Source organism: Triticum urartu, chromosome 1A (genome assembly GCF_056163025.1).
Source record: "Triticum urartu cultivar PI428250 chromosome 1A, HENAU_Tu73, whole genome shotgun sequence".
In the NCBI taxonomy this organism is placed as follows: Eukaryota; Viridiplantae; Streptophyta; class Magnoliopsida; order Poales; family Poaceae; genus Triticum; species Triticum urartu.
The window spans coordinates 5523074-5538197 of NC_141873.1; the positions used below are offsets into that span (position 1 = coordinate 5523074).

At 47.1% G+C, this 15124-nt stretch overlaps 1 pseudogene; it reads left to right on the plus strand.

Annotated features, from left to right (window-relative positions):
* The first annotated feature begins 2416 nt into the window (after positions 1-2416).
* On the plus strand, positions 2417-4863 carry LOC125532486 (disease resistance protein PIK6-NP-like; annotated as a pseudogene).
* The last annotated feature ends 10261 nt before the right edge of the window (positions 4864-15124 follow it).

Below are 15124 nucleotides of genomic sequence, written 5' to 3' on the forward strand. Positions count from 1 at the left end.
AATCTCATAGATGCAACTGAGTTAAATTTTATGCCGAAGATACCGAGGCCAACTTGCTACGATTGTTGGTAATAAATGAAAACAAAGATATAATACTTTTTCCTTACAACTTCAAGTGAGTGTTACTGTCTTGTGCATATTCAGTTTCCCTTATATATTAGTCCAGGTTATAGTAATGTAATTGATGAGTTATGCATGCGTGCGCAGTTTCCACTATATTCTCCTAGAGATTAAGCTTGAGTAGGGACTAGTAACCGTCTTAGACTCTAGACGAAAAGATCCCCAGGAGTATGCGGACATGACTGAAATCCTCCAGAAGTAAGTTGAATCGATCATTATCCACCATATCAGCAACTTTGTTCATTTCCTGATATCAAATAATTGTTTTCTTTGTCTGGCAGGGTTTGGAGAAAATTCACCAAAAAAGCTCCGGGACTGCCGAAGAAGCTGCAATTTAGATACCCGAAAGTAAGTACTATAGTAGCATGTTCCGCACGTCTTCTAGTGATTCAAGCGCTAGTTTCATCAATACCATTTGGCATGCTTGCTTATCAGTTTGATTGACCTCTATTTCTTGTAAAGTGGTTGTGGCAGGATCAAGGGAAAGATTTCTGTGGAAACTACGTTTGCGAGTCCATCCGCTACAGGACCTGTGAACGGGGGTACACTGAAGAACAATATGAAGTGCGTAAGCAATAATATTCACAATTTTATTTTATTACCATCATTTGTGTTGAGTTTCATTTATTCATATATATATGTATTAACCCCCTTCTTCAAATTAGATCTTTCGGATGCGGGATGAACTCCTACCACCAGATCGTATGCGAGCAATTCAAGAGGAATTGGCGGCATTCTTCCTTAACCACGTGATCGCTGAAGACGGAGAATACCATGTGGAGCTTGAGTTCGTATATAATTAGGAGATTATATTGTAATAGATAATTATTGTATATATGTAGCCGATAGTGTCGGATAGATATACGAGAACTTGTTGTTCGACCAATCTCTCGGAGAAGGAGAGGTGGTCGATATCACTTCTCTCTGTATGAATATATGTTCATGACGATCTTCTGTTTCCTTCGTTTGCTTACTAGCTAGCTAGCGTGTCTGGTCCTCTCTATACATATATAGTACATAGCGCGTCGACCAAGCACGGACATAAGAGAGGACACTTCTCTCTATTAATTAGCTATAGCTATAACACAATATGTGAAACACCTAAATTAACCCCCCAAAACCCCCAACCCCCAACCCCTTTCAAAAAAAAACAAAAGCACAGCCCCTGAAATGCTGACGCGTGGATGCCTATTGGTTCCGGTTGGTGCCACCAACCGGGACCAAAGGCCCTCCTGCCTGTGCTCGGCGCACCGGTCACGTGGAGGCCCATCTATCCCGACTCTGGACTGCACCAGGACTAAAGGGCTAGGGCATTAGTAACGACCCTTTAGTCCCGGTTCAGGAACCGGGACAAAAGGCCCTTACCAACCGGGACTAATGATGGTTTATCTACTAGTGTTGGAGGATGGACCAAGTGAGGACAGAGTGAGTAGCAAAGACTGGTGTTGGTGTGGGGCCGGTCTAGATCCCGCACGACGTAAGAGCCAAGAACAGATGGATGTCCTGAGTGGATGGGGTGTTCCAAGTTATTACCCCAAATTACTAGTCAACTAGAAATTCATTATAAAAAACATTTGAATGGGTGAATGAAAGATTGATTGACGAAACTATCCAATACATCAAGGGCATGTCTGACTGCATCCTGAAAACCGATTGGAATGTACTAATGCATAATAGATTAGGAAAAAATGTCTCATTTTATTACAACATATAAAGCGTATTGGGAAATTAAACAATGGAATTTTGATTTCAAAACACCCACCACAGGTCGCAGGTGAGAACTGTTTTTCAATATTAGTGAACATGATGAATTTCTGAATTATTAAAGCTTATAAAAATGCTAAATAAGTTAAAGAGATGACAAATTAATTACGACATATAAAGCGTATTGGGAAATTAAACAATGGCATTTTGATTTCAAAACACCCCCCACAAGCAGGCCCCGTTTCTCGTCAACAACCTGCCGCTGTTGCTCCAGGGACCACAACAACAACAGGCGGGCTACCACACCGCTCCCTCGTCGCCTCAGGAGCAGCAAACTTCACCCAACCACCGCACCCAGATGGAACATGCGGAGTACCGGCCGCGACAACCCAGGCATGATTTTCCTCGATTTCATGGCGAGACGCCTCTCCTCTGGATAGATCAGTGCCTGACGTACTTCGAAATGTATCACGTGCCGGCGCATCATTGGGTCAGCATAGCCACTTTGTACCTAGATGGTTTAGCAGCACTGTGGTTCCAAGCATACAAACGTTTGCATCAGCGTGTCACTTGGGAAGAGTTCATTGGCGCGATGGTCTCTGAATTTGGGCAGGAGGAATACGATGGTCAGATGAGTAAGTTGCTGCAACTGAAACAGACCGCCTCTGTTGCCGATTACAAGTCCCAGTTCGAAGAATGTATGTATCATTTACTCTCCCCAGGATGACTGAGGCTCTGAACTCGACTCCTCGATGCAGTTATTTGAAGGACAACTCCCTCCATTTTATTTGATTCGCCAATTAGATTTTGGGTCACCTGTTGTCTGATCTGCCATCTGATGTGGGAATTCTGTCGTGTTTTTGTGCGTGTGATTCAAGGAACGAGATGCGAGATGGTGCAGCGGCATGAAGCGGGTTCACCTTTTGTTGTAACAGTTCATGTACTGCGTGTTTCAATGTACACATTGTGTATGTCAGTATGTCAAGTATGGATGATTTGATCTTAATGCATGTGTGTTGAAATATGTGTAATGTGTTGATAAAAATCAAATTGATTCATTTTGTAGAAATAGAAGATGAAGACATTTTTTCTCCGGTGCCTCCAATGGGGGTGTACACGAATCACTTCGGCTCGAGGGATCCAAGTGGCTATGAGTTGATCACGTTATGAGAAGCACCGATGAAGCACACCGTTGATTTGGTACTCTTCTTATCCCGTAGTGTTCTTTGTAGTTATTTTTCATGTTTTATCTATTTTGTTGAGGGGCGAAATACGTTTTCGGTAATCGGACATAAGTAGCCTACACAGTAACACCTTTTGAGTTGCCATGCATGCAGCACACATTCAATACTCGCCAATGTTTGGATTATTCCATCTGGTTTGCAAATTTCTACATAAGATTCATTTTAATCCCATAGCCCGGCAAATTAGGGTTACATTATTTACTGGGTGTTACAACCATCCTTAATTTCCTAATTATTCCTTGCATATATCACTTGGGTAGCTGTAGAGTGCTCAAAGCACATACAATAGCTTTACTAATATATAGCTCTTTGGTATTACCTCCCAGGTACTTCGTTGTCATTGGTGACATATGGGATAAATCTGCATGGAGAGGTATTAGATGTGCTCTGATTGAGAATGAATGTGATAGTAGATTAATCTCAACAACTCGCATTATGGATGCTGCTAAAGATGTTGGTGGTGTTTATCGGCTTTAACAACTTTCTACTAGGGACTCAAGAATGTTATTCTACGAAAGAATATTTGGAATTGGAGAGAGGTGTCCTCCTATACAGTTGGCTGAAATAAGTGAGAACATTTTACGGAAATGTGGTGGAGTACCATTAGCTATTATTACACTAGTTAGTATGTTGGCAGGTAAAAAGGAACATGAAAATACATATACGTATTGGTACAAAGTGTACCTATATCTATGGGATCTGGGCTAGAAAATAATCCTGACCTGATGGACATGAGAAGGATACTATTTATCAGTTAATATGACCTACCTCCAAAGCTTAAGGCTTGTTTACTGTATCTTAGTTTGTATCCAGAGGATTATGATATTCAAACCAAAGAGTTGATATGGAAATGGATAGGTGAAGGATTTGTTCGTGAAGAGCAAGGGAAGAGCTTGTATGAAGTAGGAGAGGGTTACATTACTGAGCTCATTAACAAAAGTTTGGTCCAACGAATGAATATCAATATTGCTAATAAGGAAAGCTCTGTCCGTGTACACGAGATGGTGCTTGACCCTATCACTTCCTTGTCAAATGAGGAGAACTTTCTCGCAACATTGGGTGGTCAGCAGACCAGGCCCCTACCCAGGAAGTTCCGTTGACTGTCTCTCCAAACCAGCAATCAAGAGGATGTCAAGCAAATACCAACCATGAGCAGCTTGTCTCATGTGAGATCACTTACTGTGTTAGTAAAGACCTCAGTTTGTTGTCAGCACTTTCAGGTTTTCCTGTCCTACGTGCATTGGATTTAAGTGGTTGTACTGAAGTGGGTAATCAACATTTGAAGGATATTTGCAATTTATTTCGTCTGAGGTATCTGAGTCTACAAGGGACATGTATCACTGAGATCCCGAAAGAGATCAACAATCTACAGCTTCTGCAAATGCTAGACATATAGTCAGCCGACATGGAAAAATTGCCATCAACCTTTGTTCAGCTAAGACAAGTGGTGCTCATTGACATTGATACTAGGATGGTCTCTACATTGCTTCTAAAATCAATATCCACCTTGCCCTCCCTCTCTTCCCTTGCAATTGGATTAAGAGAACTGAGAGAGGAAGACCTTCAGATACTTTTTTTTTGGAACGAATTGGCTCCAGGGGAACCCGACCTTGAATTAACAAAGCTATCAACCAGCCAGGGATTACACAAGGCCATCGTTACAACCATGAGACTACTGCTAAAAGCCGCTAACAAGAACAGAAAAACAATAGCAGATACAAAGTGTTGCCGACGCAGCTTACAAGCACCAAAGACTGCAAGCCCTCGAGGGATAAGCAAACTAAGCACTAGCTAGAAGTCGATGGAGTCCACCAAGTGATGTAGACCAAGCAGAGCGCAACAGAGGGGTTCTTCAAACGGAGACAAAGTCCAGCGAGGTCGCGCCCTCATCTACCCCGAAAGGTGACACCTTGTTCGATCCTCTCCTCCCCAAATCCAGAAGGGACCCCTACCCCTCGCCTTGGCTCGAAAGGCGCCGGACCGCTGGAAGATGGAGAAGCTCACCCTAGAGCCAGGATTGGACACGACGTCGGGCACCATGGGAGATTCTCAACCCGACGCAGCACTGCACGAGGATAACCAGCCGAATTGACACACCACAGGTCGCCGCTACAACCACCAAGGTGAAAAACTGCGCAAAGGCACTGACACTGAACAAACGAACAACAAGCAGGATGAAGCAACATGACAGGATGCAGATCAAGCCCGTATGGATAGGCTCCATGCCCAAGCCACCGTATCAAGTTGCTGCTAGCAAAAGAGAGGAGCCCTATCCCCTCCCTGCCCAAGAACGGCGCCAAACCGGCGAGCAAGCAAGCAAGGATCCGGCGAGCAATCCAAAGCAGAGCAACACTGCTACATCAACAGAGCACCAAGCTTCATCTCCCTCGCTGCTGACGCAGCCAACCAGACACCCACCTCACAACACTCTGCACACTCCTACCATGCCCAAGACGACACCTTCAAGAAGGTGGCGACGCACGTTGCGCCGTTGCCGTCCAGTCTTGAAAAGACAAGGGTTTTCACCCAGGTCATGGAGCAGGAGGGAGAGGAAACGAACCTCGACGAAGCCTCCAAGGAGGAGAACGGCACCTGCCCGTGTCGTCGACGCCGTGACCGGAGAACCAGCCAGGGATTTCTCCCGGTCCAGTTCCGCTGCTCCAAGCAACCCCACCAACCACGGATCTGGCGTCCAGAGGCCGCCGGCAACCAGATCCGGCGAGGTGGAGCGCTCTGAGGGGAAGTGGAAGCCGCCTTCAGATCCAGACGCGAACAGGGAGGCCGCGCCCCCGCTGCGACCGGCGCCAGCGCCCGCCGTCACTCGCCGCCCTCGCGACCAAGGAGACGGGGGACAACACCCGCGATGCCGCTCGCCGCAGAAAACGACGCCGCCGTGCCACCCGAGGCTGCTGCCTCGGCGCCCAAAGCCCTCCGCGAAGTGCGAAGCAGCCAGATCCTCGCCGCCGCCATCCTGGGCGACCACGCGGGCTTCGCCGGAGGCCTCCTCGGGCGGCGGCGAGGGGGGGAGGAGGGAAGGTGGAAGGGGGGCCGGCGGCTAGGGTTTTCGTCGCCTCCCATGTCGCCCCGAGCGGAGCGACGCGGGGCCAGAGGAGGGGGGGGGGGCGTTCAGTTGTTTGGTCACTGATCAACCTTCAGATACTTGGGAGCATGCCGTGTCAATAGTTGTCCCTTCCGGTCTTTGACAAGGTTCAGTATAAAGAGTCTAGTTTGCATAAGGAACTTTGCAAAAGCTCCAAATCCTGAAGTTACAATTTCATGTTTGCACAATGGTTAGAGGCATTGGGGACGTAACAAAAGACCAATTTGGGGATTATCAATTTGGGCTGGAGAAGCTCTCTTCACTGGAGCATGTCTATGTGGTGTCTCCTATTACTGATGGTGGGCTGAACGATGCACTTTAGAAAGAGCTTGATATTATTCCCAACAAGCCCACGCTGACGGTGAAGCAGGTAACTCCACGCTGATTCACCTTTGTTCACCCTTGCAAGCCGCATGCTTAGTTGTTCAATACTTTAGTAACTTATAACTAGAGTTACTTGTCTGCTCTTCACTACAGTACGTGTATATGGATTCTTACTAGTGAATTTGGGTACTAGTTCAGTCCGCGCAGCTTCATAGGCTAGTGAATTTAAAATGCATGCGGCCGCAAAGCCAGCGCGTGAGCAGCAGTCTCCATTCTCCAATGAAACGACAGCTTGCTTCCTTCCTAGAACCGTCCGTGCCACCGGCGGCTGATGGACGGCGGTGCCGGAGGAAGGGAAGCACGCCAAGGCGAGCGGCGTCGCGTGCGCTGGAGGAAGCGGAGCAGCATGCGTCCCACCTAGACGTCCAGAGCGCCCGAATGCAGCCGTTGCCCGTCCTTTGCGCGGCCAACGTCAGCTATACGCCACAAAACATTGTCTAGATGTTGGCTCTGTTTGGATACTCTAACTTAGTTAGAGGTTAGAGTTAGATTCTAACATTGAATCAAACCTAAACTAACTCTAACCAAAGAGCTATTTGGATGATAAAGTTAGATTGATAATAAATATTATTTCTCAATCATTTGACTACTTTAGACCATGTTTGGATGGGAGGGGTAACTTTTTTTACTTATTTTTTTAGTGGGCCCAAAAGAACTAACCCAAATAAGCTTCTCTAATGTGGGCTAATTTTTTGGGTGGGTTAGATCCAACTAACCCAAACTAACACATCATGTTGGGACAAACCCCGGACCAACTCCCTCTCTCTCTTTCACTCGCATATCCGAAGGTGAAAGAAGGAGCTAGCACACAATTTTCCGGCGCACAAACGCCAAGCCGCACGAACGGCGCTTCTTTCTTAGAGCTCAAACTCTGGGCACGAACCCCGGCTCGGTGGCACATACGACACCTTGATCAATACTCCATCGGAAGGGGTTTTTATACTCGCTGCACACACACCTAGCTAGCTACTACACCAAGGCCACCACCGCACGCACGCATGGATCACCCGGCCACTAAGCCAACTTTTTTTCGAGAGTATGCCACTAAGCCAACTAAGTAAGCCATGCACACACAACCTGCTATAGCTAGCTACATGCATGGTCATCCTCAGGACATGTGCAGTGTCCCTCAAGAGCCGCATGACCTGGCCATCCATCTAGCATGCAACCAACTGCTCTGGCCCGCGCACGACACGGCTGGCACCAGCAGATCGCAACGGCCCTCGTGCATGCAGCTGTCACACCATGGCCACTTGTCCAGTGTGACATGGCATGGATTGGGCCCTATCTGTAAGTGTTAGTGAGCGAGAGAGAGGAGAGGGTTTAAAACAGCCAGCCGCCTATGGCTGAGGGCATGCGATGTGATAGACTGTAACCTCACCCAATCCTTCCTCTCTAAGCAAGTTCTTCTTCCTCTCCAAGTCTCCTCTCTCTCTGCCTCACCTACTCCTCCGATCTCCTTCCTTCTTTTTGAGGGGAAAGACAGTAGAAGAGGCTCCTACTGTTTTTGTATATATATCACAAGGGTGTTTACATATGTTACATCATTTGCATCACTCCCCCATCACAACCATCTCATGTTGGGGGGGGGGGGGGGGCAAGCCTTAGCTAAAAAACTAGTTACAAAGGTGTGGGTCTTTAGACAGCATGGCCTCAAACGAGGCTGTTACAGATGGTGGTAATACTTCCAGCTTGTTCCTCACGTACCCTATAACGCAAGAGATCGAAGTCTCCCAAGAACCTCTGTAGCCAGCTTGCTTGGGAGGGTGTGACCCCCCTGAAATGTGTGTTATTCCTTTCTTTCCAAAGGCTCCAGGAGGCAGTGAAGAAGATTTCAACAAAGAAAGGTCTGCGAGTTGTGTCTCGGGCACGGAGGACCACATCAAGGCGCGATGGTAGAGCTGGCCAGTCAATATGAAGTTTGCTCCAGCAGGCTCGACTAAAGTGGCAGGTAAAAATCATATGGTCAATCGTCTCTTCGATGTTTTGCCCACAAAGTAGACAGCTGAGGTCACCTCCAATGTTGTAGTGCCTTCGTTTGAGCATATTTCGAGTGTTTAGCCTGTCATGCAGAAGCAACCACCCAAACACTTTGATCTTCATGGTGCATTTTGAGCTCCAGAGCAGTCGGAATAAGGGGTGGGCTTGCAACTCCCGAAAGCAGAACTTGTAGTAATCCGCAGCTTTGAAGTCAGGTTTCCCCCAGATATAGTGCCAGATGTCATTGCTGGTTGTCGAGGGCTGCAGTCTGGTGATCGTCTGGATGTCGTGCACCTCCTCATAGGCTTCTGGTGAGAGCGGAAGGTGGAAGGTTTCGTGCAGTGATGAACTCTCCAAAAGGTTTTTCACAGAGGCATCTTCATGCAGAACGTAAGAGAACGCTCTGGGATGGGAAGTTTCGAGTGTCTCATCGAGCCATAAGTCCTTCCAGGCAAGAGCTGTCGTGCCATCGACCACCTGGACACGACTCACCCCTCGGTATTTAGGAGTGAGCTTGAGAACGTCGCGCCACCAAAAGGACCCCACTACGTCAGATGCATGTGGGATTTTATCAGAGTAGTAGGTGCTCCAGAGAAGCTGTACCCATGGGACATCTTTTTTGTTGTAGAATTTGTGTAAGAATTTGAGGAGCAGGGCTTCGTTTTGGATGGAGAGATTGATCACTCTGAGACCACCTTGTTTTTTGGGTCTGCACACCAAGTCCCAGGATGCCAGAGAGTTGCACTTGTCTCCTTGCTCGGTCTTCTTCGTCCAGAGACAGCTTCGTCTGATTTTGTCAATTATCTCCAATATCTTGGGGTGCACTTTGAGTGTACATAGGGCATAGATGAGCAAAGAGGTAACCGAAGCATTCAGCCAGGATAGTTTGCCTCCATACGACATCATGGAGATGGTGGCGGTGAGGCGTCGTTCAGTAGTGCAGACAAGAGGCATGAGATCATCGATAGTGGGCTTCGAGATGCCCATGGGCAGACCCAGGTACGTGAAGGGCATAGAGCCGACGTTGCATCCCAAGATGTGGGCTAGATCAGTTGTCGTTGCAGAGTCAAGATTGATGGGAATCAAGGTGGACTTGTGGAAATTGATCTTAAGCCCAGTGGAAGTAGCATAATCAGCGAGGATCTGCTTGATTAGAGCGGCTTGTCTAGGGCAGGCTGGCAAGGCCAGGATCGTGTCGTCGGCGTATTGTATGAAGGGGTAATCAGTTTGAACCGTGCAAGGGAATGGCAGTTCAATCAAAGCTCGGCGGAAGGCGTCGTTAATTGCCGCTTGAAGTAGGTCAGCTGCCAGGACAAATAGAAGCGGGGAGAGGGGATCTACAATTGCAGAGAAACTGCCGACTAGGGACACCGTTAAGTAGAACTGAAGAGCGGCCCGAGGAGAATATGCATTCAATCCAGTTGATCCATTTATCATCGAAGCCCAAGCATCTCATTATGTTAATCATAGGCCTGTGTCCAATCGTGTCAAATGCTTTGGCAAAGTCAAGCTTCAGAAGAACTATTGGCTTCCGCGATGCGTGGCATTGGTGTATGTATTGATATGCCTAGGCCATGCAATCTTGGATGGTCTGGCCCTTGATGAAACCATATTGGTTATGATGGATGAGTTTCAGTATAACCTTTTGGAGGCGATCGGCCAATAGCTTAGTGATTAGCTTGAAACAGTAGTTAAGGAGGGTGATTGGGTGATAGTCGTTGACAGTTTCAGGTGAGTTGATCTTCGGGATGAGTGTGATGAGCCCATCATTGATGCTTGTAAGATCTAGGTCGCCAGCATGGAGTTGGTCACAAAGGGCATAGAAATCATGCCTAATTATGGGCCAGCAAGCTTTAAGGAAAGCCCCGCTGAAGCCATCCGGGCCAGGTGCTCGGTCAGAGGGCATCTCTTTCATTACCGCATCAATCTCTTCATGTGTGAAGGGTGCCGTTAGGTGATCCAAATTGTCAGCGCGTTGAATGAGAGCAGACAGATCAAATTTCATTTCAGTGGGTGATACTGCCCCAAGACAAGTTTTATAAGTTTGGAACAAAAGCGCTTCTTTGCTTGGGTGATCGTCAACTTGGGTACCATCACTGTCTTGAAAGCAAGCAATATTGTTCTTGCGGTAACGCTCAGTAGCAATTGCTTGAAAAAATTTCGTGTTTTCATCGCCAAATTTGACCCAACGAATTGTACACCATTTTTTCCAGTATTGTTTCTGATATTGAAGAAGCCGGAGCAGGTGCTTCTTGAGTATGCGTCTGAAGTTGGATTCAGGAGTGGAAAGGGTTCTTTTATTTTCTAGTTCATCCACGTCAGCTAGGACTCTATTGCTGTTATCAATGGCAACCGATAGGCGGGAGATTGATTTACTCCAAGTTTTGAGAGCATGCCTGAGTACTTTGAACTTGTGGCAAAGAATTGTAGCAGCATTTTGTGATCTCACCGGTTTGTCCCATGTATTTTTGACAGTATCCATGAAGCCAGGGTGTTGTATCCAGTAAGACTCGAACCTGAATAATTTGCAACGGGAATCTTGGTCTCTGATCGAGACAACGCAAGGGATGTGGTCCGAAACTGGTTTTCCAAGCGGCTTGACTAGAGTTTTAGGGTAAGCATTTGTCCAGTGGATCGACGTAAAAAATCAGTCCAATTGTTCTAAGAGCGGGTCATGTTGCATGTTGCTCCAGGTGTAGGTGCGTCCTTTAACAGGTAACTCAATAAGGTTTTGGTGTCGGATGATGTCATTAAACGTGAACATATCCTGAGTGCTACCGCTAGGTTTATTACGATTGTCGGGCGCTCTGATATAGTTGAAATCGCCCAAAAGCAGCCAGTCTTGGTTATGTGGGATGTCCAGATTGTATAACCAATTAGTGTATGTGACACGATCATCCCCCGTGCAAGGTCCATAAATATTATCTAGGGTCCACGACTGTGCTGATTGTATACTAGAAAAGTGTACTACGAGCGCATAAACGTCAGAGAACACAACAGTGCCAGTAAACATCGAACTTTTCCAGATGGTAATAAGACCCCCCGAGGCACCACGAGAAGGAACGTAAGCGAAACGATCAAATTATTGCGGACAGCAAGACTTAATAAACGCAAGATCGAAATCATTCTTCTTAGTCTCTTGCAAGCAAATAATAGAGCAACCACTAGAGAGTACGGCATTACGAAGCGCTAATTATTTCGGTTCAGAATTCAGACCTCATATGTTCCAGGAGAGAATATTCCAGCTACGCAAAAGAGTCATTTAAGGACGGGAGGTATTAAGCTGAAGGAGGAGTAGCGTCAACTCTTGCATTTTTCTGCTGAGGGGCGTCTGAAGAAGGATAGCTGGAAGTAGCCGGTGCCGCCAGAAGAGCATCTTCAGAAAGTTCAGCCACTGGGGCCGCACACTGGTTTGTGCCAATATCCCCTTCCGTCTTGGTTCGCTACAGCAGCTCCTTCAACCAATGAACATGAGCACGGACTCACGCCGGGACACACAAGCAGGCCGCGGACATACACACACGGTTTATTTTTCCCAACACTAGAAACCTCGGTTCGTATCTAGGAGCTCTCCACCTCGGGCTAGTGACCGCCGCCATGTGGAAGGGGAGGTATTTCCTCCCCTTCCCCAGAGCTTCTCCATGCCCTGTAGTCCCCCCTCCCATAGCTTCTCCGCCGTGAGACCTTGCCTGTGCAGCTCCCGCAACTCTAGCTATCCGTGCTTGCTTCCTCGCAAGCTGGACCCTGTAGCATGCTCTCCCAATTGCTCGTGCTGCTCCCTCGCATGCTCCTACGCTGTCCCGGGCGCCGCCTCCGTGTGCACGCTCGCTGGTGTTCAAAGCGCAGGTGAGACACTGACAGGAGGGCCAACCTTGGTTTGATTGGGTTAGGGTAATCCCCAGTTAGCATTTTAAACTGACATGTTGGACCGCCCATCTTTTATTTCCTTTCATTAAATTATGCTTACTATAATGCCACATCACCATTGACTGGTCAACCGGAATGCCACATTACAGCAAAAACCACCACATAACTGTGTGACGGGGTAAAGTAAACGGTTTCAATACTTTAGGGTATACTAGCACAAATATTCATGCCTTGCAATGGGAGAAAATAAATCACACACCCTATAAACCTAATAAGCGTGTTTCAAGGACCCTCCCTCCTCGGTCCACGTCATCTATTTGAACACTGAACATGACAACCCATAAGTGTTAACATTTCCTCCATCCGACGCTCGCCCGTCACAATATCGCATCTTAGTTCTCAACATCAACAATTCAGATATATAGAAATCGTTCTCCCATGACATGTGCACCTAAACACAACACCTAGGAATTCAGCTACAAAGAAGCGGTAAACAAAGAAAAAAGTCATCAGTTCGGTAATTGAATATACCTCGGACCGTGTAGGAAAACTATGATATTTTTGAGGCAAAATTACCAATGGTCTTCAATTAAACCACCAAAGAAAACAATCATATGCTTAGTAAAGATGAACATCCATATTTTAAGAATCATGACTAACCTATGAGCTGCGTATGTTATAGGTGCGTGGGATGATGATCCCACAGCAGAAGATGGAATCAAATAGTCAAAAATTACAACTGTGTCAAGTGTCATACAAAATTAGTTCACGTTTTTACCAAAAACGCTCAAATTAGTCCGAGAGACTAAATGCTTCTAGTTTTAACAATGGGGGTAAATGACCATTTGTAAACATTTGATATCTTGAAGTTGTGCGCACACTAAAAGAAGAAAAATATTACTTTTTTTCAAGAAAACTACACTTCAATCTTTTTACATTTGGCATAAAGCCAACGGCGACCACAAGATTTGTTCCTTTTAAAAAAGACTTTACCTGTTTGACACCGTGGGTGTAGGCTTCTTATTGATCTTGTATTCCGCTTTGCATCTGCTCGAGAGATCCAGCACTTGGTACGACAAGATACAATACAACGTTGTTTAATTGGCAAGTGCACCAACGCACATCCCATTTTCCTTCTTTATTTTTCCTTCTAGTTTCTTTCTCTTTCCTTCTATTTTTTTCCTCTTTCCTCATTATTCTTTCCTTCTATTTCGTATGCAAGCATCCTAGTTTCTGCCTTCAATTTTCCTTCTATTTTCTTTGGCGGATGATAGGCGTCATCTGGCAGCCACTCGATTCGTTCGACCCGTCCATCTTATGAACCGTTCGATCCACCCGAGTCCAACCCGTTTTCTTTAAGAAATGCCATACGTAGCGACGGACTGACCGAGAGAGGCGCTTCTAGTTTAGGTAAAAAAGTAGCAAGTCAGCCATTGCCCTAAAAAAGCAAAACGTCCATGCTCAAGCACCGACACGAGCTGCTTCAAAAGACCAGCTGCCGGGGTGGCTGCTGCATACGATGCTAGGCGCGCTGCAAGCCGAGACGACGATTTTGCGAGGGGTGGTCTGGCTGTTGCGGGTGTAGTGTGAGGGCGCGAGTAGTGCTCCGGCGTTGGACGACGGTCTCTGCGGCGATGCTACGAGATGTTTGCGAAGACATATGCTTCGATAGCGGTGGGGATGTTGCGACGACGTTCTTTGACGGTTGTGATGATTTGCAATGAAACACAATGGCAGCATGCTTCAAACGGTTGCGTCGATGATGCAGTGGTGATGATTTCGTTGATGCTCCGAGGAAGGCCCGAATGTTGTGACAGCAAGCTTTTCTGTCGTGGCAGTTCTTGATGGCACGACTATTTCTGTGATCCTACAACAACCCGGCTGCTCCAATGATGCTATGATGGTGTTCATGCTTCGACGACCGTGCGGTGCCACAATGGCAACCTATTTGCTTCAATGATGTTGCGACGACCGCGGGGGGTGCTTCGACAGTCGCGATGACGCTACGTCGGCAACCCAGATCCTTTGATGATGTTGTGACAGCCGCAATGATGTTGCAATGAACCACATCGACGGCGTGCTTCAATCGGTCGCGTCCATGCTACGAGGTTGTGCTTCCATGATCGCGGCGATGCTCCGACGAAGGCCCGACTGCTACGACGGCGTGCTTCAATGATCGCGACGATGCTCCAATGACGGCCCAACTGCTATGACGGCGTGCTTCCCGGGCGTGCCAGTGCTGCGATGATGGCATGGTTGTTTCGACGTTGCTGCGATGACAACCCGACTGCTGCGATGAAGCTATGATGGTGTATATGCTTCGACGGCGACGGAGAAGTGAAGAACACTACTCTAAGCATTTTTACATCCAAACAATCATGAATCCATGAGCATGCTAGTACCAAATTCAACAAACACCCATAATCAACGTCAAGAAATATGATGTTCTAGAAACCACGTTTGATGATTACTAGTCACGTACATGTGTTGGTACGTTGCTACGCTGTACGTGTGAGAAAGAAGTATGAGGAAATTGTTAAACAATCATTGGACCAGTCAACTTCAGGCGTCACGGTGTACGCCTTCAATCCATTTCACAATTAAATCCCTCTTACCATTCCGTGACCCTTGCGCTCCTGCGACGGCGGAGGCGATTAGGGTTAGCGGACCTTGGCGGCGCACGTCGATCTGATCGGCGGGGCGCGACTGAGATCGCTAGCCTGAG